This window comes from Chlamydotis macqueenii, unplaced genomic scaffold (genome assembly GCF_036417535.1).
Source record: "Chlamydotis macqueenii isolate bChlMac1 unplaced genomic scaffold, bChlMac1.mat HAP1_SCAFFOLD_329, whole genome shotgun sequence".
NCBI lineage: Eukaryota > Metazoa > Chordata > Aves > Otidiformes > Otididae > Chlamydotis > Chlamydotis macqueenii.
In genome coordinates this window covers 107,449-130,335 of record NW_028239195.1, presented here as the reverse complement: position 1 = coordinate 130,335, position 22,887 = coordinate 107,449, and positions in this window count along the sequence as shown.

Genomic DNA, 22,887 nt, shown 5'->3' with positions numbered 1-22,887 from the left:
GGTGCTGTAGATGCGCTGGGAATGGCCGGTGAGGAGCAGCAAGAGCTTGACTGGCTGGCACTTTTGGTGTGGGAGCAATCGTCCGACGTTCGTGATTTTTCATTTATTTTTTTCAGTGGGCGCCCAGGTGCAGCTGGTGGTAAACGTCGAAGCCCTGTTGTTCAGGGAAAGCGGAGAACCCCGATGTCTGTGGTGCTGTAGATGCACTGCCAAAGTCCGGTGAGTAGCAGCAAGAGCTTGAGTTGCTGGCACTTTCGGTGTGGGAGCAATCGTCCGACGTTCGTGATTTTTCGGGGTTTTATTTCAGTGGGCGCCCAGGTTCAGCTGGTGGTAAACGTCGAAGCCCTGTTGGTCAGGGAAAGCGTAGAGCCCCGATGTCTGTGGTGCTGTAGATGCGCTGGGAATGGCCGGTGAGTAGCAGCAAGAGCTTGAGTTGCTGGCACTTTTGGTGTGGGAGCAATTGTCCGACGTTCGTGATTTTTCGGGGTTTTATTTCAGTGGGCGCCCAGGTTCAGCTGGTGGTAAACGTCGAAGCCCTGTTGGTCAGGGAAAGCTCGGAGCCCCGATACCTGTGGTGCTGTAGATGCGCTGCCAATGGGCGGTGAGTAGCAGCAAGAGCTTGGCTGGCTGGCACTTTTGGTGTGGGAGCAATCGTCCGACGTTCGTGATTTTTCAGGGTTTTTTTTCAGTGGGCGCCCAGGTGCAGCTGGTGGTAAATGTCGAAGCCCTGTTCGTCAGGGAAAGTCCAGAGCCCTGATGTCTGTGGTGCTGTAGATGCGCTGGGAATGGCCGGTAAGTAGCAGCAAGAGCTTGACAGGCTGGCATTTAAGGTGTGGCAGGAATCGTCTGACATTTGTGATTTTTGGGGTTTTTTTTTCAGGGGGCACCCAGGTGCAGCTGGTGGTAAATGTCGAAGCCCTGTTGTTCAGGGAAAGCGCAGAACCCCGATGTCTGTGGTGCTGTAGATGCACTGGGAATGGCCGGTGAGTAGCAGCAAGAGCTTGAGTTGCTGGCACTTTCGGTGTGGGAGGAATCGTCCGACGTTCGTGATTTTTCGGGGTTTTATTTCAGTGGGCGCCCAGGTGCAGCTGGTGGTAAACGTTGAAGCCCTGTCGGTCAGGGAAAGCTCGGAGCCCCGATATCTGTGGTGCTGTAGATGCGCTGCCAATGGCCGGTGAGGAGCAGCAAGAGCTTGACTGGCTGGCACTTTGGGTGTGGGAGCAATCGTCGGACGTTCGTGATTTTTCGGGGTTTTATTTCAGTGGGCGCCCAGGTGCAGCTGGTGGTAAACGTCGAAGCCCTGTTGGTCAGGGAAAGCCCGGAGCCCCGATGTCTGTGGTGCTGTAGATGCGCTGGGAATGGCCGGTGTTCAGCAGCTAGAGCTTGACTGTCTGGCACTTTTGGTGTGGGAGCAATCGTCCGACGTTCGTGATTTTTCGGGGTTCTTTTCAGTGGGAGCCCAGGTTCAGCGAGTGGTAAACGTCGAAGCCCTGTTGGTCAGGGAAAGCCCGGAGCCCCGATGTCTGTGGTGCTGTAGATGCACTGCCACTCTCCGGTGAGGAGCAGCAAGAGCTTGACTGGCTGGCACTTTTGGTGTGGGAGCAATCGTCCGACGTTCGTGATTTTTCGGGGTTTTACTTTCAGTGGGCGCACAGGTGCAGCTGGTGGTAAATGTCGAAGCCGTGTTGGTCAGGTAAAGCCCGGAGCCCCGATGTCTGTGGTGCTGTAGATGCGCTGGGAATGGGCGGTGAGGAGCAGCAGGAGCTTGAGTTGCTGGCACTTTCAGTGTGGGAGCAATCGTCGGACGTTTGTGATTTTTGGGGATTTTTATTCACTGGGCGCCCAGGTTCAGTAGGTGGTAAACATCGAAGGCCTGTTGGTCAGGGAAAGCCCAGAGCCCCGATGTCTGTGGTGCTGTAGATGCGCTGGGAATGGCCGGTGAGGAGCAGCAAGAGCTTGACAGGCTGGCATTTAAGGTGTGGCAGGAATCGTCCGACGTTCGTGATTTTTGGGGTTTTTTTTCAGGGGGCACCCAGGTGCAGCTGGTGGTAAATGTCGAAGCCCTGTTGGTCAGGGAAAGCCCGGAGCCCCGATGTCTGTGGTGCTGTAGATGCACTGCCAAAGTCCGGTGAGGAGCAGCAAGAGCTTGACAGGCTGGCACTTTCGGTGTGGGAGCAATCGTCCGACGTTCGTGATTTTTCGGGGTTCTTTTCAGTGGGAGCCCAGCTGCAGCGAGTGGTAAACGTCGAAGCCCTGTTGGTCAGGGAAAGCCCGGAGCCCCGATGTCTGTGGTGCTGTAGATGCGCTGGGAATGGCCGGTGAGGAGCAGCAAGAGCTTGTGTTGCTGGCACTTTCGGTGTGGGTGCAATCGTCCGACGTTCGTGATATTTCGGGGTTCTTTTCAGTGGGAGCCTAGGTGCAGCGAGTGGTAAACGTCGAAGCCCTGTTGGTCAGGGAAAGCCCGGAGCTCCGATGTCTGTGGTGCTGTAGATGCGCTGCCAATGGGCGGTGAGGAGCAGCAAGAGCTTGACTGGCTGGCACTTTGGGTGTGGGATCAATTGTCGGACGTTTTCGATTTTTCAGGGTTTTTTTTCAGTGGCCAACTAGGTGCAGCTGGTGGTAAATGTCGAAGGCCTGTTGGTCAGGGAAAGCCCAGAGCCGCAATGTCTGTGGCGCTGTAGATGCGCTGCCAATGGCCGGTGAGGAGCAGCAAGAGCTTGACTGGCTGGCACTTTCAGTGTGGGAGCAATCGTCCGACGTTCGTGATTTTTCGGGGTTTTTTTTCAGTGGGCGCCCAGGTTCAGCTGGTGGTAAACGTCGAAGCCCTGTTGGTCAGGGAAAGCCCGGAGCCCCGATGTCTGTGGTGCTGTAGATGCGCTGCCAATGGCCGGTGAGGAGCAGCAAGAGGCTGACATGCTGGCACTTTCGGTGTGGGAGCAATCGTCCGACGTTCGTGATTTTTCGGGGTTTTTTTTCAGTGGGCGCCCAGGTTCAGCTGGTGGTAAACGTCGAAGCCCTGTTGGTCAGGGAAAGCCCGGAGCCCCGATGTCTGTGGTGCTGTAGATGCGCTGGGAATGGGCGGTGAGGAGCAGCAAGAGCTTGACTGGCTGGCACTTTCGTTGTGGGATCAATCGTCTGATCTTCGTGATTTTTCGTTTATTTTTTTCAGTGGGCGCCCAGGTTCAGCTGGTGGTAAACGTCGAAGCCCTGTTGGTCAGGGAAAGCCCGGAGCCCCGATGTCTGTGGTGCTGTAGATGTGCTGGGAACGGCCGGTGAGGAGCAGCAAGAGCTTGTGTTGCTGGCACTTTCGGTGTGGGAGCAATCGTCCGATGTTCGTGATTTTTCGGGGGTTCTTTTCAGTGGGAGCCCAGGTGCAGCTGGTGGTAAATGTCGAAGCTTGGTTCGTCATGGAAAGCCCGGAGCTCCGATGTCTGTGGTGCTGTAGATGCGCTGCCAATGGGCGGTGAGGAGCAGCAAGAGCTTGACTGGCTGGCACTTTCGGTGTGGGAGCAATCGTCCGACGTTTGTGATTTTTCGGTGTTCTTTTCAGTGGGAGCCCAGGTGCAGCTGGTGGTAAACGTCGAAGCCCTGTTGGTCAGGGAAAGCCCGGAGCCCCGATGTCTGTGGTGCTGTAGATGCGCTGGGAATGGCCGGTGAGGAGCAGCAAGAGCTTGACTGGCTGGCACTTTCAATGTGGGAACAATCGTCCGACGTTCGTGATTTTTCGGGTTTTTTTTCCAGTGCGCGCCCAGGTTCAGCTGGTGGTAAACGTCGAAGCCCTGTTCGTCAGGGAAAGCCCGGAGCCCCGATGTCTGTGGTGCTGTAGATGCGCTGGGAATGGGAGGTGAGTAGCAACAAGAGCTTGAGTTGCTGGCACTTTCGATGTGGGAGCAATCGTGCGATGTTCGTGATTTTTCGTTTATTTTTTTCAGTGGGCGCCCAGGTGCAGCTGGTGGTAAACGTTGAAGCCCTGTTGGTCAGGGAAAGCCCGGAGCCCCGATGTCTGTGGAGCTGTAGATGCGCCTCCAAAGTCCGGTGAGGAGCAGCAAGAGCTTGACAGGCTGGCATTTAAGGTGTGGCAGGAATCGTCCGACATTTGTGATTTTTGGGGTTTTTTTTTCAGGGGGCACCCAGGTGCAGCTGGTGGTAAATGTCGAAGCCCTGTTGGTCAGGGAAAGCCCGGAGCCACGATGTCTGTGGTGCTGTAGATGCGCTGCCCATGGCCCGTGAGTAGCAGCAAGAGCTTGACTGACTGGGACTTTTGGTGTGGGAGCAATCGTCCTACGTTCGTGATTTTTCGTGGTTTTAATTTCAGTGGGCGCCCAGGTGCAGCTGGTGGTAAATGTCGAAGCCCTGTTGGTCTGGGAAAGCCCGGAGCCCCGATGTCTGTGGTGCTGTAGATGCACTGCCAAAGTCCGGTGAGTAGCAGCAAGAGCTTGACAGGCTGGCACTTTCGGTGTGGGAGCAATCGTCCGACGTTTGTGATTTTTCGGGGTTTTTTTCAGCGGGCGCCCAGGTGCAGCTGGTGGTAAACGTTGAAGCCCTGTTGTTCAGGGAAAGCGCAGGACCCCGATGTCTGTGGTGCTGTAGATGCACTGCCAAAGTCCGGTGAGTAGCAGCAAGAGCTTGAGTTGCTGGCACTTTCGGTGTGGGAGCAATCGTCCGACGTTTGTGATTTTTCGGGGTTTTTTTCAGCGGGCTCCGAGGTGCAGCTGGTGGTAAACGTCGAAGCCCTGTTGGTCAGGGAAAGCCCGGAGCCCCGATGTCTGTGGTGCTGTAGATGCGCTGGGAATGGCCGGTGAGGAGCAGCAAGAGCTTGACTGGTTGGCACTTCAGGTGTGGGAGCAATCGTCCGACGTTTGTGATTTTTCGTTTATTTATTTCAGTGGGCGCCCAGGTGCAGCTGGTGGTAAATGTCGAAGCCCTGTTCGTCAGGGAAAGCCCGGAGCCGGGATGTCTGTGGTGCTGTAGATTCACTGCCCATGGCCGGTGAGGAGCAGCAAGAGCTTGACTGGCTGGCACTTTTGGTGTGGGAGCAATCGTCCGACGTTTTTGATTTTTCAGGGTTTTTTTTCAGTGGGTAACCAGGTGCAGCTGGTGGTAAATGTCGAAGCCCTGTTGGTCAGGGAAAGCCCGGAGCCGTGATGTCTGTGGTGCTGTAGATGCGGTGCCAATGGCCGGTGAGGAGCAGCAAGAGCTTGACTGACTGGGACTTTCGGTGTGGGAGCAATCGTCCGACGTTTGTGATATTTGGGGATTTTTTTTCCAGTGGGCGCCCAAGTTCAGCGAGTGGTAAACGTCGAAGGCCTGTTGGTCAGGGAAAGCCCGGAGCCCCGATGTCTGTGGTGCAGTAGATGCTCTGGGAATGGCCGGTGAGGAGCAGCAAGAGCTTCATTGGCTGGCACTTTTGCTGTGGGAGCAATCGTCCGACGTTTGTGATTTTTCGTTTATTTTTTTCAGTGGGCGCCCAGGTGCAGCGGGTGGTAAACGTTGAAGCCCAGTTGGTCAGGGAAAGCTCGGAGCCCCGATGTCTGTGGTGCTGTAGATGCGCTGGGAATGGCCGGTGAGGAGCAGCAAGAGCTTGACTGGCTGGCACTTTCGTTGTGGGAGCAATCGTCCGACGTTCGTGATTTTTCGGGTTTTTTTTCCAGTGGGCGCCCAGGTTCAGCTGGTGGTAAACGTCGAAGCCCTGTTGGTCAGGGAAAGCCCGGAGCCCCGATGTCTGTGGTGCTGTAGATGTGCTGCCAATCTCCGCTGAGGAGCAGCAAGAGCTTGACTGGCTGGCACTTTGGGTGTGGGAGCAATCGTCGGACGTTCGTGATTTTTCGGGGTTTTATTTCAGTGGGCGCCCAGGTTCAGCTGGTGGTAATCGTCGAAGCCCAGTTGGTCAGGGAAAGCCCGGAGCCCCGATGTCTGTGGTGCTGTAGATGCGCTGGGAATGGCCGGTGTTCAGCAGCTAGAGCTTGACTGTCTGGCACTTTTGGTGTGGGAGCAATCGTCCGACGTTCGTGATTTTTCGGGGTTCTTTTCAGTGGGAGCCCAGGTGCAGCTGGTGGTAAACGTCGAAGGCCTGTTGGTCAGGGAAAGCCCAGAGCCCCGATGTCTGTGGTGCTGTAGATGCGCTGGGAATGGCCGGTGAGGAGCAGCAAGAGCTTGAGTTGCTGGCACTTTCGGTGTGGGAGGAATCGTCCGACGTTCGTGATTTTTCGGGGTTTTATTTCACTGGGCTCCCAGGTTCAGCTGGTGGTAAACGTCGAAGCCCTGTTGGTCAGGGAAAGCCCGGAGCCTAGATGTCTGTGGTGCTGTAGATGCGCTGCCAATGGCCGGTGAGGAGCAGCAAGAGGTTGACTGGCTGGCACTTTTGGTGTGGGAGCAATCGTCCGACGTTCGTGATTTTTCGGGGTTCTTTTCAGTGGTAGCCCAGGTTCAGCGAGTGGTAAACGTCGAAGGCCTGTTGGTCAGGGAAAGCCCGGAGCCCCGATGTCTGTGGTGCTGTAGATGCGCTGGGAATGGCCGGTGAGGAGCAGCAAGAGCTTGACTGGCTGGCACTTTCGGTGTGGGAGCAAACGTGCGATGTTCGTGATTTTTCTTTTATTTTTTTCAGTGGGCGCCCAGGTTCAGCTGGTGGTAAACGTTGAAGCCCTGTTGGTCAGGGAAAGCGCAGAACCCCGATGTCTGTGGTGCTGTAGATGCACTGCCAAAGTCCGGTGAGTAGCAGCAAGAGCTTGAGTTGCTGGCACTTTCGGTGAGGGAGGAATCGTCCGACGTTCGTGATTTTTCGGGGTTTTATTTCAGTGGGCGCCCAGGTTCAGCTGGTGGTAAACTTCTAAGCCCTGTTGGTCAGGGAAAGCCCGGAGCCCCGATGTCTGTGGTGCTGTAGATGCGCTGGGAATGGCCGGTGTTCAGCAGCTAGAGCTTGACTGGCTGGCACTTTCGGTGTGGGAGCAATCGTCCGACGTTCGTGATTTTTCAGGGTTTTACTTTCAGTGGGCGCACAGGTGCAGCTGGTGGTAAACGTCGAAGCCCTGTTGGTCAGGGAAAGCCCGGAGCCCCGATGTCTGTGGTGCTGTAGATGCGCTGGGAATGGGCGGTGAGGAGCAGCAAGAGCTTGACTGGCTGGCACTTTTGGTGTGGGAGCAATCGTCCGACGTTCGTGATTCTTCGGGGTTTTACTTTCAGTGGGCGCCCAGGTTCAGCTGGTGGTAAACGTCGAAGCCCTGTTGGTCAGGGAAAGCCCGGAGCCCCGATGTCTGTGGTGCTGTAGATGCGCTGCCAATAGCCGGTGAGGAGCAGCAAGAGCTTGAGTTGCCCACACTTTCAGTGTGGGAGCAATCGTCCGACGTTTTTGATTTTTCAGGGTTTTTTTTCAGTGGGTAACCAGGTGCAGCTGGTGGTAAACGTTGAAGCCCTGTTGGTCAGGGAAAGCTCGGAGCCCCGATGTCTGTGGTGCTGTAGATGCACTGGGAGTGTCCGGGGAGGAGCAGCAAGAGCTTGACTGGCTGGCACTTTCGTTGTGGGAGCAATCGTCCGACGTTTGTGATTTTTCGGGGTTTTATTTCAGTGGGCACCCAGGTGCAGCTGGTGGTAAACGTTGAAGCCCTGTTGGTCAGGGAAAGCTCGGAGCCCCGATGTCTGTGGTGCTGTAGATGCACTGGGAGTGTCCGGGGAGGAGCAGCAAGAGCTTGACTGGCTGGCACTTTCGTTGTGGGAGCAATCGTCCGACGTTTGTGATTTTTCGGGGTTTTATTTCAGTGGGCACCCAGGTGCAGCTGGTGGTAAACGTTGAAGCCCTGTTGGTCAGGGAAAGCCCGGAGCCCCGATGTCTGTGGTGCTGTAGATATGCTGCCAATGGGCGGTGAGTAGCAGCAAGAGCTTGAGTTGCTGGCACTTTCGGTGTGGGAGCAATCGTCCGATGTTCATGATTTTTCGTTTATTTTTTTCAGTGGGCGCCCAGGTGCAGCTGGTGGTAAACGTCGAAGCCCTGTTCGTCAGGGAAAGCCCGGAGCCCCGATGTCTGTGGTGCTGTAGATGCGCTGGGAATGGGCGGTGAGGAGCAGCAAGAGCTTGTGTTGCTGGCACTTTCGGTGTGGGAGGAATCGTCCGACGTTCGTGATTTTTCGGGGTTTTACTTTCAGTGGGCGCCCAGGTGCAGCTGGTGGTAAATGTCGAAGCCCTGTTGGTCAGGGAAAGCCCGGAGCCCCGATGTCTGTGGTGCTGTAGATGCGCTGGGAATGGCCGGTGTTCAGCAGCTAGAGCTTGACTGTCTGGCACTTTTGGTGTGGGAGCAATCGTCCGACGTTCGTGATTTTTCGGGGTTTTATTTCAGTGGGGGCCCAGGTTCAGCTGGTGGTAAATGTCGAAGCCCTGATGGTCAGGGAAAGCCCGGAGCCGCGATGTCTGTGGTGCTGTAGATGCGCCGCCAATGACCGGTGAGGAGCAGCAAGAGCTTGACTGGCTGGCACTTTCAATGTGGGAACAATCGTCCGACGTTCGTGATTTTTCGGGTTTTTTTTCCAGTGGGCGCCCAGGTTCAGCTGGTGGTAAACGTCGAAGCCCTGTTCGTCAGGGAAAGCCCGGAGCCCCGATGTCTGTGGTGCTGTAGATGCGCTGGGAATGGCCGGTGAGGAGCAGCAAGAGCTTGTGTTGCTGGCACTTTCGGTGTGGGAGCAATCGTCCGACGTTCGTGATTTTTCGGGGTTCTTTTCAGTGGGAGCCCAGGTGCAGCGAGTGGTAAACGTCGAAGCCCTGTTGGTCAGGGAAAGCCCGGAGCTCCGATGTCTGTGGTGCTGTAGATGCGCTGCCAATGGCCGGTGAGGAGCAGCAAGACCTTGACAGGCTGGCACTTTCGTTGTGGGAGCAATCGTCCGACGTTCGTGATTTTTCGGGGTTTTATTTCAGTGGGCTCCCAGGTGCAGCTGGTGGTAAATGTCGAAGCCCTGTTGGTCAGGGAAAGCCCGGAGCCGCGATGTCTGTGGTGCTGTAGTTGCGCTGCCAATGGCCGGTGAGGAGCAGCAAGAGCTTGACTGTCTGGCACTTTCGGTGTGGGAGCAATCGTCCGACGTTTGTGATTTTTCGTTTATTTTTTTCAGTGGGCGCCCAGGTGCAGCTGGTGGTAAACGTCGAAGCCCTGTTGGTCAGGGAAAGCCCGGAGCCGCGATGTCTGTGGTGCTGTAGATGAGCTGGGAATGGCCGGTGAGTAGCAGCAAGAGCTTGACAGGCTGGCATTTAAGGTGTGGCAGGAATCGTCCGACATTTGTGATTTTTCAGGGTTTTTTTTCAGTGGGTAACCAGGTGCAGCTGGTGGTAAATGTCCAAGCCCCGTTCGTCAGAGAAAGCCCAGAGCCGCGATGTCTGTGGTGCTGTAGATGCGCTGGGAATGGGCGGTGAGGAGCAGCAAGAGCTTGAGTTGCTGGCACTTTCGGTGTGGGAGCAATCGTCCGATGTTCGTGATTTTTCGTTTATTTTTTTCAGTGGGCGCCCAGGTTCAGCTGGTGGTAAACGTCGAAGCCCTGTTGGTCAGGGAAAGCCCGGAGCCCCGATGTCCGTGGTGCTGTAGATGCGCTGCCAATGGCCGGTGACGAGCAGCAAGAGGTTGACTGTCTGGCACTTTTGGTGTGGGAGCAATAGTCCGATGTTTGTGATTATTCGGGGTGTTTTTTCAGTGGGAGCCCAGGTGCAGCTGGTGGTGAACGTCGAAGCCCTGTTGGTCAGGGAAAGCCCGGAGCCCCGATGTCTGTGGTGCTGTAGATGCGCTGCCAAAGTCCGGTGAGGAGCAGCAAGAGCTTGACTGGCTGGCACTTTTGGTGTGGGAGCAATCGTCCGACGTTCGTGATTTTTGGGGGTTTTATTTCAGTGGGCGCCCAGGTTCAGCTGGTTGTAAACGTCGAAGCCCAGTTGGTCAGGGAAAGCCCGGAGCCCCGATGTCTGTGGTGCTGTAGATGCGCTGGGAATGGCCGGTGAGTAGCAGCAAGCGCTTGAGTTGCTGGCACTTTCAGTGTGGGAGCAATCGTCCGACGTTTGTGATTTTTCGCGGTTTTATTTCAGTGGGCGCCCAGGTGCAGCTGGTGGTAAATGTCGAAGGCCTGTTGGTCAGGGAAATCCCGGAGCCCTGATGTCTGTGGTGCTGTAGATGCGCTGCCAGTGGCCGGTGAGGAGCAGCAAGAGCTTGAGTTGCTGGCACTTTCGGTGTGGGAGCAATCGTCCGACGTTTTTGATTTTTCAGGGTTTTTTTTCAGTGGGTAACCAGGTGCAGCTGGTGGTAAATGTCGAAGGCCTGTTGGTCAGGGAAAGCCCGGAGCCCCGATGTCTGTGGTGCTGTAGATGCGCTGGGAATGGCCGGTGAGGAGCAGCAAGAGCTTGACTGCCTGGCACTTTCGGTGTGGGAGCAATCGTCCGACGTTCGTGATTTTTGGGGGTTTTATTTCAGTGGGCGCCCAGGTGCAGCTGGTGGTAAATGTCGAAGCCCTGTTGGTCAGGGAAAGCCCGGAGCCCCGATGTCTGTGGTGCTGTAGATGCGCTGGGAATGGCCGGTGAGGAGCAGCAAGAGCTTGAGTTGCTGGCACTTTCAGTGTGGGAGCAATCGTCCGACGTTCGTGATTTTTCGGGGTTTTATTTCAGTGGGCGCCCAGGTGCAGCTGGTGGTAAATGTCGAAGCCCTGTTGGTCAGGGAAAGCCCACAGCCCCGATGTCTGTGGTGCTGTAGATGCCCTGGGAATGGCCGGTGAGGAGCAGCAAGAGCTTGACTGGCTGGCACTTTCGGTGTGGGAGCAATCGTCCGATGTTCGTGATTTTTCTTTTATTTTTTTCAGCGGGCGCCCAGGTTCAGCTGGTGGTAAACGTCGAAGCCCTGTTGGTCAGGGAAAGCGCAGAACCCCGATATCTGTGGTGCTGTAGATGCGCTGGGAATGGCCGGTGAGGAGCAGCAAGAGCTTGACTGGCTGGCAGTTTCGGTGTGGGAGCAATCGTCCGACGTTCGTGATTTTTCAGGGTTTTTTTTCAGTGGGTAACCAGGTGCAGCTGGTGGTAAACGTCGAAGCCCTGTTGGTCAGGGAAAGCCCGGAGCCCCGATGTCTGTGGTGCTGTAGATGAGCTGCCAATGGCCGGTGAGGAGCAGCAAGAGCTTGACTGTCTGGCACTTTCGGTGTGGGAGCAATCGTCCGATGTTCGTGATTTTTCTTTTATTTTTTTCAGCGGGCGCCCAGGTTCAGCTGGTGGTAAACGTCGAAGCCCTGTTGGTCAGGGAAAGCGCAGAACCCCGATATCTGTGGTGCTGTAGATGCGCTGGGAATGGCCGGTGAGGAGCAGCAAGAGCTTGACTGGCTGGCACTTTCAATGTGGGAACAATCGTCCGACGTTCGTGATTTTTCGGGTTTTTTTTCCAGTGGGCGCCCAGGTTCAGCTGGTGGTAAACGTCGAAGCCCTGTTGGTCAGGGAAAGCCCGGAGCCCCGATGTCTGTGGTGCTGTAGATGCGCTGGGAATGGCCGGTGAGGAGCAGAAAGAGCTTGTGTTGCTGGCACTTTCGGTGTGGGAGCAATCGTCCGACGTTCGTGATTTTTCGGGGTTCTTTTCAGTGGGAGCCCAGGTGCAGCGAGTGGTAAACGTCGAAGCCCTGTTGGTCAGGGAAAGCCCGGAGCTCCGATGTCTGTGGTGCTGTAGATGCACTGCCAAAGTCCGGTGAGGAGCAGCAAGAGCTTGACTGGCTGGCACTTCTGGTGTGGGAGCAATCGTCCGACGTTCGTGATTTTTCGGGGTTTTTTTCAGTGGGCGCCCAGGTGCAGCTGGTGGTAAATGTCGAAGCCCTGTTGGTCAGGGAAAGCCCGGAGCCCCGATGTCTGTGGTGCTGTAGATGCGCTGGGAATGGCCGGTGTTCAGCAGCTAGAGCTTGACTGTCTGGCACTTTTGGTGTGGGAGCAATCGTCCGACGTTCGTCATTTTTCAGGGGTTTTTTTCAGTGGGCGCCCAGGTTCAGCTGGTGGTAAACGTCGAAGGCCTGTTGGTCAGGGAAAGCCCGGAGCCCCGATGTCTGTGGTGCTGTAGATGTGCTGCCAATGGCCGGTGAGGAGCAGCAAGAGCTTGAGTTGCTGGCACTTTCGGTGTGGGAGCAATCGTCCGACGTTCGTGATTTTTCGGGGTTTTATTTCAGTGGGCGCCCAGGTGCCGCTGGTGGTAAACGTTGAAACCCTGTTGGTCAGGGAAAGCTCGGAGCCCCGATGTCTGTGGTGCTGTAGATGCCCTGCCAATTGTCGGTGAGTAGCAGCAAGAGCTTGACTGTCTGGCACTTTCGGTGTGGGAGCAATCGTCCGATGTTCGTGATTTTTCGTTTATTTTTTTCAGTGGGCGCCCAGGTTCATCTGGTGGTAAACGTCGAAGCCCTGTTGGTCAGGGAAAGCCCGGAGCCCCGATGTCTGTGGTGCTGTAGATGCGCTGGGAATGGCCGGTGAGGAGCAGCAGGAGCTTGAGTTGCTGGCACTTTCGGTGTGGGAGTAATCGTCCGACGTTCGTGATTTTTCGGGGTTCTTTTCAGTGGGAGCCCAGGTTCAGCTGGTGGTAAACGTCGAAGCCCTGTTGGTCAGGGAAAGCCCGGAGCCCCGATGTCTGTGGTGCTGTAGATGCGCTGGGAATGGCCGGTGAGGAGCAGCAAGAGCTTGACTGGCTGGCACTTTTGGTGTGGGAGCAATCGTCCGACGTTCGTGATTTTTCATTTATTTTTTTCAGTGGGCGCCCAGGTGCAGCTGGTGGTAAACGTCGAAGCCCTGTTGTTCAGGGAAAGCGGAGAACCCCGATGTCTGTGGTGCTGTAGATGCACTGCCAAAGTCCGGTGAGTAGCAGCAAGAGCTTGAGTTGCTGGCACTTTCGGTGTGGGAGCAATTGTCCGACGTTCGTGATTTTTCGGGGTTTTATTTCAGTGGGCGCCCAGGTGCAGCGGGTGGTAAACGTCGAAGCCCTGTTGGTCAGGGAAAGCGTAGAGCCCCGATGTCTGTGGTGCTGTAGATGCGCTGGGAATGGCTGGTGAGGAGCAGCAAGAGCTTGACAGGCTGGCACTTTCGGTGTGGGAGCAATCGTCCGACGTTTTTGATGTTTCAGGGTTTTTTTTCAGTGTGCGCCCAGCTGCAGCTGGTGGTAAACGTCGAAGCCCTGTTGGTCAGGGAAAGCCCGGAGCCCCGATGTCTGTGGTGCTGTAGATGCGCTGGGAATGGCCGGTGAGTAGCAGCAAGAGCTTGAGTTGCTGGCACTTTCGGTGTGGGAGTAATCGTCCGATGTTCGTGATTTTTCGGGGTTCTTTTCAGTGGGAGCCCAGGTGCAGCGGGTGGTAAACGTCGAATCCCTGTTAGTCAGGGAAAGCCCGGAGCCCTGATATCTGTGGTGCTGTAGATGCACTGCCAATGCCCGGTGAGGAGCAGGAAGAGCTTGACTGGCTGGCACTTTTGGTGTGGGAGCAATCGTCCGACGTTTGTGATTTTTCGGGGTTCTTTTCAGTGGGAGCCCAGGTGCAGCGGGTGGTAAACGTCGAAGACGTGTTGGTCAGGGAAAGCCCGGAGCCCCGATGTCTGTGGTGCTGTAGATGCGCCTCCAATGGCCGGTGAGGAGCAGCAAGAGCTTGACTGGCTGGCACTTTCGCTGTGGGAGCAATCGTCCGACTTTTGTTATTTTTCGTTTATTTTTTTCAGTGGGCGCCCAGGTGCACCTGGTGGTAAATGTCGAAGCCCTGTTGGTCAGGGAAAGCCCAGAGCCGCGATGTCTGTGGTGCTGTAGATGCGCTGGGAATGGCCGGTGAGGAGCAGCAAGAGCTTGACTGGCTGGCACTTTCGGTGTGGGAGCAATTGTCCGACGTTCGTAATTTTTCGGGGTTTTATTTCAGTGGGCGCCCAGGTGCAGCTGGTGGTAAATGTCGAAGCCCTGTTGGTCAGGGAAAGCCCGGAGCCCCGGTATCTGTGGTGCTGTAGATGCGCTGGGAATGGCTGGTGAGAAGCACCAAGAGCTTGACTGGCTGGCACTTTTGGTGTCGGAGCAATCGTCCGACGTTTCTGATTTTTCGGGGTTCTTTTCAGTGGGCGCCCAGGTGCAGCTGGTGGTAAACGTCGAAGCCCTGTTGGTCAGGGAAAGCCCGGAGCCCCGATGTCTGTGATGCTGTAGATGCGCTGGGAATGGCCGGTGAGGAGCAGCAAGAGCTTGACAGGCTGGCACATTCGGTGTGGGAGCAATCGTCCGACGTTCGTGATTTTTCGGGGTATTTTTTCAGTGGGCGACCAGGTACACCTGGTGGTAAACGTCGAAGCCCTTTTGGTCAGGGAAAGCCCAGAGCCCCGATGTCTGTGGTGCTGTAGATGCGCTGCCAATGGCCGGTGAGGAGCAGCAAGAGCTTGACTGGCTGGCAATTTTGGTGTGGGAGCAATCGTCCGACGTTTGTGATTATTCGGGGTTTTTTTTCAGTGGGAGCCCAGGTGCAGCTGGTGGTAACAGTCAAAGCCCTGTTGGTCAGGGAAAGTCCAGAGCCCCGATGTCTGTGGTGCTGTAGATGCGCTGGGAATGGCCGGTGAGGAGCAGCAAGAGCTTGACAGGCTGGCATTTAAGGTGTGGCAGGAATCGTCCAACATTTGTGATTTTTCGGGGGTTTTTTTCAGTGGGCGCCCATGTGCAGCTGGTGGTAAACGTCGAACCCCTGTTTGTCAGCGAAAGCCCGGAGCCCCGATGTCTGTGGTGCTGTAGATGCGCTGCCAATGGCCGGTGAGGAGCAGCAAGAGCTTGTGTTGCTGGCACTTTTGGTGTGGGAGCAATCGTCGGACGTTTGTGATTTTTGGGGATTTTTATTCACTGGGCGCCCAGGTTCAGCTGGTGGTAAACTTCTAAGCCCTGTTGGTCAGGGAAAGCCCGGAGCCCCGATGTCTGTGGTGCTGTAGATGCGCTGGGAATGGGAGGTGAGGAGCAGCATGAGCTTGACTGGCTGGCACTTTCTGTGTGGGTGCAATCGTCCGACGTTCGTGATTTTTCGGGGTTTTATTTCAGTGGGCGCCCAGGTGCAGCTGGTGGTAAATGTTGAAGCCCTGTTGGTCAGGGAATGCCCGGAGCCCCGATGTCTGTGGTGCTCTAGATGCGCTGGGAATGGCTGGTGAGGAGCAGCAAGAGCTTGACTGTCTGGCACGTTGGGTGTGGGAGCAATCGTCGGACGTTTGTGATTTTTGGGGATTTTTATTCACTGGGCGCCCAGGTTCAGCTGGTGGTAAACGTCGAAGCCCTCTTGGTCAGGGAAAGCTCGGAGCCCCGATATCTGTGGTGCTGTAGATGCGCTGGGAATGGCTGGTGAGAAGCAGCATGAGCTTGACTGGCTGGCATTTAAGGTGTGGCAGGAATACTCTGATGTTCGTGATATTTCGTTTATTTTTTTTAGTGGGCGCCCATGTGCAGCTGGTGGTAAACGTCGAAGCCCTGTTGGTCAGGGAAAGCCCGGAGCCCCGATGTCTGTGGTGCTGTAGATGGGCTGCCAAATTCCGGTGAGGAGCAGCAAGAGCTTGACTGGCTGGCACTTTTGGTGTGGGAGCAATCGTCCGACGTTCGTGATTTTTCGGGGTTTTTTTTTCAGTGGGCACCCAGGTGCAGCTGGTGGTAAATGTCGAAGCCCGGTTCGTCAGGGAAAGCCCGGAGCCCCGATGTCTGTGGCGCTGTAGATGCGCTGGAAATGGCTGGTTGGAAGCAGCAAGAGCTTGACTGGCTGGCACTTTCGGTGTGGGATCAATCGTCCGACGTTTTTGATTTTTCAGGGTTTTTTTTTCAGTGGGCAACCAGGTGCAGCTGGTGGTAAACGTCGAAGCCCTGTTGGTCAGGGAAAGCCCGGAGCCGCGATGTCTGTGGCGCTGTAGATGCGCTGGGAATGGCTGGTGAGGAGCAGCAAGAGCTTGACTTGCTGGCACTTTTGCTGTGGGAGGAATCGTCCGACGTTCGTGATTTTTCTTTTAGTTTTTTCAGCGGGCGCCCAATTTCAGCTGGTGGTAAACGTCGAAGCCCTGTTGGTCAGGGAAAGCGCAGAACCCCGATGTCTGTGGTGCTGTAGATGCACTGCCAAAGTCCGGTGAGTAGCAGCAAGAGTTTAAGTTGCTGGCACTTTTGGTGTGGGAGCAATCGTCCGATGTTCGTGATTTTTCGGGGTTTTATTTCAGTGGGCGCCCAGGTGCAGCTGGTGGTAAATGTCGAAGCCCTGTTTGTCAGGGAAAGCCCGGAGCCCCGATATCTGTGGTGCTGTAGATGCGCTCGGAATGGCCGGTGAGCGGTAGCAAGAGCTTGAGTTGCTGGCACTTTTGGTGTGGGAGCAATCGTCCGACGTTCGTGATTTTTCGGGGTTTTATTTCAGTGGGAGCCCAGGTGCAGCTGGTGGTAAACGTCGAAGCCCTGTTCGTCAGGGAAAGCCCGGAGCCCCGATGTCTGTGGTGCTGTAGATGCGCTGGGAATGGCCGGTGAGGGGTAGCAAGAGCTTGAGTGGCTGGCACTTTTGGTGTGAGAGAAATCGTCCGACGTTCATGATATTTGGGGATTTTTTTTCCAGTGGGCGCCTAGGTTCAGCTGGTAATAAACTTCTAAGCCCTGTTGGTCAGGGAACGCCCGGAGCCCCGATGTCTGTGGTGCTGTAGATGCGCTGGGAATGGAAGGTGAGGAGCACCTACAGCTTGACTGGCTGGCAATTTCGGTGTGGGAGCAATTGTCCGACGTTCGTGATTTTTCGGGGTTTTATTTCAGTGGGCGCCCAGGTGCAGCTGGTGGTAAACGTCGAAGCCCTGTTGGTCAGGGAAAGCCCGGAGCCCCGATGTCTGTGATGCTGTAGATGCGCTGGGAATGGCCGGTGAGGAGCAGCAAGAGCTTGACTGGCTGGCACTTTCGTTGTGGGAGCAATCGTCCGACGTTCGTGATTTTTCGGGGTTTTATTTCAGTGGGCGCCCAGCTGCAGCTGGTGGTAAACGTCGAAGCCCTGTTGGTCAGGGAAAGCCCGGAGCCCCGATGTCTGTGGCGCTGTAGATGCGCTGGGAATGGCTGGTTAGAAGCAGCATGAGCTTGACTGGCTGGCACTTTTGGTGTGGGAGCAATCGTCCGACGTTCGTGATTTTTCGGGGTTATTTTCAGTGGGAGCCCAGGTTCAGCGAGTGGTAAACGTCGAAGCCCTGTTGGTCAGGGAAAGCCCGGAGCCCCGATGTCTGTGGTGTTGTAGATGCACTGCCACTGTCCGGTGAGGAGCAGCAAGAGCTTGACTGGCTGGCACTTTGGGTGTGGGAGCAGTCGTCCGACGTTCGTGATTTTTCGGGGTTTTATTTCAGTGGGCGCCCAGGTGCAGCTGGTGGTAAATGTCGAAGCCCTGTTGGTCAGGGAAAGCCCGGAGCCACGATGTCTGTGGTGCTGTAGATGCGCTGCCAATGGCCGGTGAGGAGCAGCAAGAGCTTGACTGGCTGGGACTTTCGGTGTGGGAGCAATTGTCCGATGTTCGTGATTTTTCGGGGTTCTTTTCAGTGGGAGCCCAGGTTCAGCGAGTGGTAAACGTCAAAGCCCTGTTGGTCAGGGAAAGCGCAGAACCCCGATGTCTGTGGTGCTGTAGATGCGCTGCCAAAGTCCGGTCAGGAGCAGCAAGAGCTTGACTGGCTGGCACTTTCGGTGTGGGAGCAATCGTCCGACGTTCATGATTTTTCGGGCTTTTATTTCAGTGGGCGCCCAGGTTCAGCTGGTGGTAAACGTCGAAGCCCTGTTGGTCAGGGAACGCCCGGAGCCCCGGTGTCGGTGGTGCTGTAGATGCGCTGGGAATGGCCGGTGAGGAGCAGCAAGAGCTTGACTGGCTGGCACTTTTGGTGTGGGAGCAATCGTCCGACGTTCGTGATTTTTCATTTATTTTTTTCAGTGGGCGCCCAGGTGCAGCTGGTGGTAAACGTCGAAGCCCTGTTGTTCAGGGAAAGCGGAGAACCCCGATGTCTGTGGTGCTGTAGATGCACTGCCAAAGTCCGGTGAGTAGCAGCAAGAGCTTGAGTTGCTGGCACTTTCGGTGTGGGAGCAATCGTCCGACGTTCGTGATTTTTCGGGGTTTTATTTCAGTGGGCGCCCAGGTTCAGCTGGTGGTAAACGTCGAAGCCCTGTTGGTCAGGGAAAGCGTAGAGCCCCGATGTCTGTGGTGCTGTAGATGCGCTGGGAATGGCCGGTGAGTAGCAGCAAGAGCTTGAGTTGCTGGCACTTTTGGTGTGGGAGCAATTGTCCGACGTTCGTGATTTTTCGGGGTTTTATTTCAGTGGGCGCCCAGGTTCAGCTGGTGGTAAACGTCGAAGCCCTGTTGGTCAGGGAAAGCTCGGAGCCCCGATACCTGTGGTGCTGTAGATGCGCTGCCAATGGGCGGTGAGTAGCAGCAAGAGCTTGGCTGGCTGGCACTTTTGGTGTGGGAGCAATCGTCCGACGTTCGTGATTTTTCAGGGTTTTTTTTCAGTGGGCGCCCAGGTGCAGCTGGTGGTAAATGTCGAAGCCCTGTTCGTCAGGGAAAGTCCAGAGCCCTGATGTCTGTGGTGCTGTAGATGCGCTGGGAATGGCCGGTAAGTAGCAGCAAGAGCTTGACAGGCTGGCATTTAAGGTGTGGCAGGAATCGTCTGACATTTGTGATTTTTGGGGTTTTTTTTTCAGGGGGCACCCAGGTGCAGCTGGTGGTAAATGTCGAAGCCCTGTTGTTCAGGGAAAGCGCAGAACCCCGATGTCTGTGGTGCTGTAGATGCACTGGGAATGGCCGGTGAGTAGCAGCAAGAGCTTGAGTTGCTGGCACTTTCGGTGTGGGAGGAATCGTCCGACGTTCGTGATTTTTCGGGGTTTTATTTCAGTGGGCGCCCAGGTGCAGCTGGTGGTAAACGTTGAAGCCCTGTCGGTCAGGGAAAGCTCGGAGCCCCGATATCTGTGGTGCTGTAGATGCGCTGCCAATGGCCGGTGAGGAGCAGCAAGAGCTTGACTGGCTGGCACTTTGGGTGTGGGAGCAATCGTCGGACGTTCGTGATTTTTCGGGGTTTTATTTCAGTGGGCGCCCAGGTGCAGCTGGTGGTAAACGTCGAAGCCCTGTTGGTCAGGGAAAGCCCGGAGCCCCGATGTCTGTGGTGCTGTAGATGCGCTGGGAATGGCCGGTGTTCAGCAGCTAGAGCTTGACTGTCTGGCACTTTTGGTGTGGGAGCAATCGTCCGACGTTCGTGATTTTTCGGGGTTCTTTTCAGTGGGAGCCCAGGTTCAGCGAGTGGTAAACGTCGAAGCCCTGTTGGTCAGGGAAAGCCCGGAGCCCCGATGTCTGTGGTGCTGTAGATGCACTGCCACTCTCCGGTGAGGAGCAGCAAGAGCTTGACTGGCTGGCACTTTTGGTGTGGGAGCAATCGTCCGACGTTCGTGATTTTTCGGGGTTTTACTTTCAGTGGGCGCACAGGTGCAGCTGGTGGTAAATGTCGAAGCCGTGTTGGTCAGGTAAAGCCCGGAGCCCCGATGTCTGTGGTGCTGTAGATGCGCTGGGAATGGGCGGTGAGGAGCAGCAGGAGCTTGAGTTGCTGGCACTTTCAGTGTGGGAGCAATCGTCGGACGTTTGTGATTTTTGGGGATTTTTATTCACTGGGCGCCCAGGTTCAGTAGGTGGTAAACATCGAAGGCCTGTTGGTCAGGGAAAGCCCAGAGCCCCGATGTCTGTGGTGCTGTAGATGCGCTGGGAATGGCCGGTGAGGAGCAGCAAGAGCTTGACAGGCTGGCATTTAAGGTGTGGCAGGAATCGTCCGACGTTCGTGATTTTTGGGGTTTTTTTTCAGGGGGCACCCAGGTGCAGCTGGTGGTAAATGTCGAAGCCCTGTTGGTCAGGGAAAGCCCGGAGCCCCGATGTCTGTGGTGCTGTAGATGCACTGCCAAAGTCCGGTGAGGAGCAGCAAGAGCTTGACAGGCTGGCACTTTCGGTGTGGGAGCAATCGTCCGACGTTCGTGATTTTTCGGGGTTCTTTTCAGTGGGAGCCCAGCTGCAGCGAGTGGTAAACGTCGAAGCCCTGTTGGTCAGGGAAAGCCCGGAGCCCCGATGTCTGTGGTGCTGTAGATGCGCTGGGAATGGGCGGTGAGGAGCAGCAAGAGCTTGACAGGCTGGCACTTTCGGTGTGGGAGCAATCGTCCGACGTTTGTGATTTTTCGGGGTTTTTTTTCAGTGGGAGCCCAGGTGCAGCTGGTGGTAAATGTCGAAGCCCTGTTCGTCAGGGAAAGTCCAGAGCCCTGATGTCTGTGGTGCTGTAGATGCGCTGGGAATGGCCGGTGAGTAGCAGCAAGAGCTTGACAGGCTGGCATTTAAGGTGTGGCAGGAATCGTCCGACATTTGTGTTTTTTGGGGTTTTTTTTTCAGGGGGCACCCAGGTGCAGCTGGTGGTAAATGTCGAAGCCCGGTTCGTCAGGGAAAGCCCGGAGCCCCGATGTCTGTGGTGCTGTAGATGCGCTGGGAATGGGAGGTGAGTAGCAGCAAGAGCTTGAGTTGCTGGCACTTTCAGTGTGGGAGCAATCGTCCGACGTTCGTGATTTTTCGGGGTTTTATTTCAGTGGGCGCCCAGGTGCAGCTGGTGGTAAACGTTGAAGCCCTGTTGGTCAGGGAAAGCCCGGAGCCCCGATGTCTGTGGTGCTGTAGGTTCCCTGCCAATGGCCGGTGAGTAGCAGCAAGAGCTTGACAGGCTGGCACTTTTGGTGTGGGAGCAATCGTCCGATGTTCGTGATTTTTCGTTTATTTTTTTCAGTGGGCGCCCAGGTGCAGCTGGTGGTAAACGTCGAAGCCCAGTTGGTCAGGGAAAGCCCGGAGTCCTGATGTCTGTGGTGCTGTAGATGCGCTGCCAATGCCCGGTGAGGAGCAGCAAGAGCTTGACTGGCTGGCACTTTCAATGTGGGAACAATCGTCCGACGTTCGTGATTTTTTGGGTTTTTTTTCCAGTGGGCGCCCAGGTTCAGCTGGTGGTAAACGTCGAAGCCCTGTTGGTCAGGGAAAGCCCGGAGCCCCGATGTCTGTGGTGCTGTAGATGCGCTGGGAATGGCCGGTGAGGAGCAGCAAGAGATTGTGTTGCTGGCAATTTCGGTTTGGGTGCAATCGTCCGACGTTCGTGATTTTTCGGGGTTTTTTTCAGTGGGAGCCCAGGTGCAGCGAGTGGTAAACGTCGAAGCCCTGTTGGTCAGGGAAAGCCCGGAGCTCCGATGTCTGTGGTGCTGTAGATGAGCTGCCAGTGGCCGGTGAGGAACTGCAAGAGCTTGACTGGCTGGCACTTTCGGTGTGGGATCAATTGTCCGACGTTTTTGATTTTTCAGGGTTTTTTTTCAGTGACCAACTAGGTGCAGCTGGTGGTAAATGTCGAAGGCCTGTTGGTCAGGGAAAGCCCAGAGCCGCGATGTCTGTGGTGCTGTAGATGCACTGGGAATGGCCGGTGAGGAGCAGCAAGAGCTTGAGTTGCTGGCACTTTCAGTGTGGGACGAATCGTCTGACGTTTTTGATTTTTCAGGGTTTTTTTTCAGTGGGTAACCAGGTGCAGCTGGTGGTAAATGTCGAAGCCCTGTTGGTGAGGGAAAGCCCGGAGCCGCGATGTCTGTGGTGCTGTAGATGCGCTGGGAATGGGCGGTGAGGAGCAGCAAGAGCTTGTGTTGCTGGCACTTTCGGTGTGGGAGCAATCGTCCGATGTTCGTGATTTTTCGGGGTTTTACTTTCAGTGGGCGCCCAGGTGCAGCTGGTGGTAAACGTTGAAGCCCTGTTGGTCAGGGAAAGCCCGGAGCCCCGATGTCTGTGGTGCTGTAGATGCCCTGCCAATGGGCGGTGAGTAGCAGCAAGAGCTTGAGTTGCTCGCCGTTTCGGTGTGGGAGCAATCGTCCGATATTCATGATTTTTCGTTTATTTTTTTCAGTGGGCGCCCACGTGCAGCTGGTGGTAAACGTCGAAGCCCTGTTGGTCAGGGAAAGCCCGGAGCCCCGATGTCTGTGGTGCTGTAGATGCGCTGCCACTCTCCGGTGAGGAGCAGCAAGAGCTTGAGTTGCTGGCACTTTCGGTGTGGGAGCAATCGTCCGACGTTTGTGATTTTTCGGGGTTTTATTTCAGTGGGCGCCCAGGTGCAGCTGGTGGTAAACGTCGAAGCCCTGATGGTCAGGGAAAGCCCGGAGCCGCGATGTCTGTGGTGCTGTAGATGCGCTGCCAATGGCCGGTGAGGAGCAGCAAGAGCTTGACTGGCTGGCACTTTCAATGTGGGAACAATCGTCCGACGTTCGTGATTTTTCGGGTTTTTTTTCCAGTGGGCGCCCAGGTTCAGCTGGTGGTAAACGTCGAAGCCCTGTTCGTCAGGGAAAACCCGGAGCCCCGATGTCTGTGGTGCTGTAGATGCGCTGGGAATGGGCGGTGAGGAGCAGCAAGAGCTTGACTGGCTGGCACTTTCGTTGTGGGAGCAATCGTCCGACGTTCGTGATTTTTCGGGCTTTTATTTCAGTGGGAGCCGAGGTGCAGCTGGTGGTAAATGTCGAAGCCCTGATGGTCAGGGAAAGCCCGGAGCCCCGATGTCTGTGGTGCTGTAGATGCACTGCCAAAGTCCGGTGAGCAGCAGCAAGAGCTTGACTGGCTGACACTTTTGGTGTGGGAGCAATCGTCGGACGTTCGTGATTTTTCGGGGTTTTATTTCAGTGGGCGCCGAGGTTCAGCTGGTGGTAAACTTCTAAGACCTGTTGGTCAGGGAAAGCCCGGAGCCCCGATGTCTGTGGTGATGTAGATGCGCTGGGAATGGCCGGTGTTCAGCAGCAAGAGCTTGACTGGCTGGCACTTTTGGTGTGGGAGCAATCGTCCGACGTTCGTGATTTTTCGGGGTTCTTTTCAGTGGGAGCCCAGGTGCAGCGAGTGGTAAAAGTCGAAGCCCTGTTGGTCAGGGAAA